The following is a 4,175-nucleotide window of genomic DNA, read 5'->3' on the forward strand; positions in this document are numbered from 1 at the left end:
CTGGTGGCCCCCCCCCCCCCCACAGCGTCCTGACTCTGCTCCCCCACCATGCCGCTGCCACCACCTCCAAGGAGCAAGCAGGGGAAGCAAGGCTAGGTCCAGCGGCCTCGCCCCCCCCCTTTGATGTCGCCACATGCAGGGAGCAGGGCGGGGGGGCAGGGCCAGCATTGCTGAGCTTGCCATCCCCATTCCATCTGCTCCACTGCCACCGCCTCCAGGGAGCAGGGCTGCAGGAGGCAAGGCCACCGCAGCTGGCCTCACCCCCCTGCTCCACCCTGTGTCTCCACCTTCATGGCAGTGCTCCACCACATCGCCACCTCCTGTTTGAATGTTGTATTCACACTCTGACAGGGTGTTTCAGTCAGCCAATCAGAGCAATAAAGAGTTATGGACAAAGAAACAGATTAAGGCTTTTATAATATTAGAATAGTGACTAAGGCACTGGTTGGCTTCCAAATTGTTTTACACACACGCACGCGCACACACACACACACGCACAATGGCATTTCATTTTAATCATGAATTCTGGTTTTTAATCAGAATTTGCAATTGTGTTTTAATCAGAGAATTTGCAATTTTTTAAACAGAGAAACCAGGATCCCTGGTAATAAGGCAGTCTGGTTTTAGGAGGATGGTAATATTTTGAGATGTTTGCTTGTTTGTTTTCCTCTACCCATAACTATAAGTTTACTGTAAAAGAATACTGTTTTACAATGTGACATAAGAAAGGTGGTAAATGGTTCAATACAAAATGGTTTACTTCAATTGTGTTTGGGATGCTTACTCATGCATGAGTTAATAGCATATCTAACATTCATACTTATAATAGCTTGGTGTTACATTGCCAGGTATGCAACCATACACATAACAGAAGATAGTTTCTGATTGCAAAAAATCACATTCATTTCACAGAAAAAAAAGAAATGATAGCAGCTGTTTTAAACTGACTTTTTACACTCTGTTCAATACTCAGAGCATTCAGAGACCCAGGGACAGCTGCTTTATAAAAGGTTCTCTTGGTCATCTGAATAAAAAACTTTTAACGTCTAAGTGTTTTCTCACTTTGCTGGCCAGATAAATACAGTCAAAGGATGGACATGGGTATCTCTACAGACCAGAGGACTTACTATCCACTTTTTTTTGTCCTTCACTAGGGCTAAGTACAGACATTGGGCAGGGAGTAACAGGGGGAGGTTAAATCGAATCAAAATGGCTGCCCAATAGCAGGTAAGTCAGGATGGGGAAGAGCGGGGGAGCTGGGAGTCCAGCAGGCTGCAGAGGATCAGGGGCCTGCCAGGGAATGGGGGGCAGGGGCAACCCACTGGTGGGGTGCCCCCCTTCCCCGCAAACCTACACCCTTATCCCTCCCACCCCTCTCCCTACCAGGGCTTACTTGCTTGGCTCCAGCAGCAGGAAATGCTGATAAAAGCAGCTGCACCCAGAGCAGCTTGTAAGATGGGGGTTGAGGGGACTGTCTTGTCCAGAGCAGGGGGAGGGGGGGGAATGGAAAGGGGATGCAAAGGGCCAGGGGGCAAAAGATAGCCCACTGTAGGGTCTGGTATTCAAAAGAGCAGCCTAAAGCTGGGTTTTCCCAGCCCTGGGGTTGTGCAGGGAAACTGTACAGAAGTTCCACGCACTGGTTTAACCCAAATTGAATAAGTTTGATACTACATAGATCCAGGTTCATCTTACACTGGGTTCTGCAATTTTTAGACCAGTCTGAGTGCATGGAACTTCTGTATAGTTACAGGCTTAGACTGATTGCCAGTCACTAAGACCTAGTCTGTAAGTGTAAAGTTAGCATGGGGATGAGCTAAGTTTAAATCGGGGAGCCATTTTGATCCCAATTTAACCTCCCCAAATGTCTGTTCTTAGCCTAAATAACTAGTGGGAGGGGGTGGAAATCAACAATGGATTTTGACAGGATGTTACCTCAGAATCAAAGAGGGTCTCTGGTTTGTCAAACATATGGACAGCATTTAAAATAAAATCAGCTGACTCATTTAAAATGTAAGATGTCTACGTAAGACAGATGGAAAAACAGTCATAGAAGAACAGATAATTTGTTACCTGTTGGACTTGATGTCTTCAAGTCCCCCTTTTACTTCTTCCTATCAAAAAGCAAAGACAAAAATATTAACTTTCCTTCTATTAAAAGCAGTTACATAGTACCACACATTCACACAAGGCCTCCTAGCCAAGAGACAAAGAGTTTACAGTAAATCAGCATGATGCAGCAAGCACTTAAGTACGTGAGAAAATTTACTCATATGAGTATTTCATTTAGTCTGAAGTGTTTCCATAATCAACCTCTCCACAAAACAATGGCAAAATGAAACATGGGACTCACTAATGATTGGGAGGTTTTGGAATGAACACTTAAGAGAAGAGGAAAAAGAGATGGGTGGATTTTTAGGTATTTGGGTGGGAAAAGTTTAAGACAGTTGAGGTTCTCTTGCATTCAGACAAGCAATATCTCTGACCACTAGTACAGCTTCAATCTTAATTGGAAAAAAAAATTAATTGCCAGCTTTTCACCTGCTGGGGATTAGAAACTAGTGAATAGTGGACACAGGAGGTTCTTAAAGCGTGGCAGCAACACAGCTCTGACATTCAGCCTCTACCTGCTAGGTGCCAGGTCAGAAGAATCAAATGTGTCTGGTCTACTGGAGATAGTGCCAGCATGTGAACAGCAAAAGTATATATTTAATACTAATTAATTATCTACTTTCTAGCATAAAAAACTGAATTTAAAAAAAGCTATATACAACTATACCACACACACACACATACTTACGCCTACCACAATATGCTCAGTGGTAGATATTGTTATTTATAAACCCTCACTGGCAGTCAGGTATCACTGGCAGTGGCCAGAGATCAAACAGGATATTTGACCTCTTTGTACACAATTGGGTTTCAAGCATTCAGACATTTTTTAAATATATACACTTGTCTCATTTAACATTGCTTGCCTGTTGCCTGTAAAAAGCATAGAGCCACTCAAGTAAATTCCCCGTACCCCAAAAAAATTAATATTCCTATTTTATTCAATATTTTGTACAATTGACTTGAGGCTCTTTGACAGCTTAAGTGTGCAAGCTGCCCAAAAGGTAGTTTTCTTTGTACAGAGTTCTTACAAACAGTTGAGAAAGCATTTTTTTTTAAATCATATGGTTCCATTCCAGGCCAAATGTAAAACACCCAGCAGAACCAGTAATTTCAATGCAACATAAATAGATGTTATATTGTTCCAAATTGTTTAGTATTTACATTCCTGTTTGTTAAAACAGTTATTTAACTTTACCTCATTCCAAAATAAATAAAGTTCCCATATATCAATTAACATAGGGGTGTCAAAGTCACTCCTGGTCAGATCTAAACCCTGGGACTCTTCCAAGTCCAGATCCAGGGGAGCAGACTTAGATACAGAAGGGGTCAGTTTCACATTTGGGCACTGCAATGTGGGTCAGGGTCTGCGTTAAGTTACAGGGGCAGGCAGTGGCACAGATTAGGTCTACAGCCTGGCTACCAGTGGTCACAGCCATCAGTATCTGGAGACCCCAAATTTTGTGACAGGCCACACCCACCCACTTATGGTAGCCCGCTAGAAGATCGGAGAGAAAGGTTCTGCAAGCCAGATCCAGCCTGTAGGGTGTATGTTTGACACCCATGACTTACCAAGTACACCATGATTCTTGTCTATTCATCTGTTTAATAGATACTGCCCCAAGTCTTACTAATAAAGCTTCAGTTTCACAGTTTTTAATAAAGCTGAGTTAAGGAGACCTGGAATTAGACACACACTGTTTTCCAGGTGAGTAGATTAATTTTTGTCTCAGCATGAATCAAATATGCAATTTCATCTAAATCTACTTAGCAAACACAGCCTCTATTTCAGCTAAATCCAAAATACTGCTCCTACAAGCAGCTGCAGTAACAGATCATTAAGCACCCAGAAGCCCCAAAATGCTAAAGATAAGGCTGTACAATATCACCTACATCTGCCCTCTGAATGTGTACATTATGCTATAGTCTTCACTTCTATAGTCTCATGCTATTTCTTGAATAAAATATGCAGGCCAAATCCTGCAAGCACTTACACAGGAATAAAATTTACCCATGAGGTAGTCCAACTGCAGGGAGTAACTGCTCTCATTTGAATAAGTGTTTAC

General features: G+C 42.6%; 1 protein-coding gene across 3 annotated transcripts in view; it reads right to left on the reverse strand.

The window, feature by feature from the left end:
* The window catches only part of KDM4C (lysine demethylase 4C), a 532,790-nt gene extending 530,640 nt beyond the window's left edge, over positions 1-2,150 (reverse strand). For all 3 annotated transcript variants that reach the window (XM_019517600.1, XM_019517601.1, XM_019517602.1), the window contains exon 1: positions 2,071-2,150. The gene's annotated coding sequence lies outside the window, so the exon portion shown is untranslated. The remainder of the gene's footprint in view (positions 1-2,070) is intronic.
* Between the last annotated feature and the right edge of the window lie 2,025 nt (positions 2,151-4,175).

This window comes from Gavialis gangeticus, unplaced genomic scaffold (assembly GCF_001723915.1).
Source record: "Gavialis gangeticus isolate Ggan-Ray unplaced genomic scaffold, GavGan_comp1, whole genome shotgun sequence".
NCBI lineage: Eukaryota > Metazoa > Chordata > Crocodylia > Gavialidae > Gavialis > Gavialis gangeticus.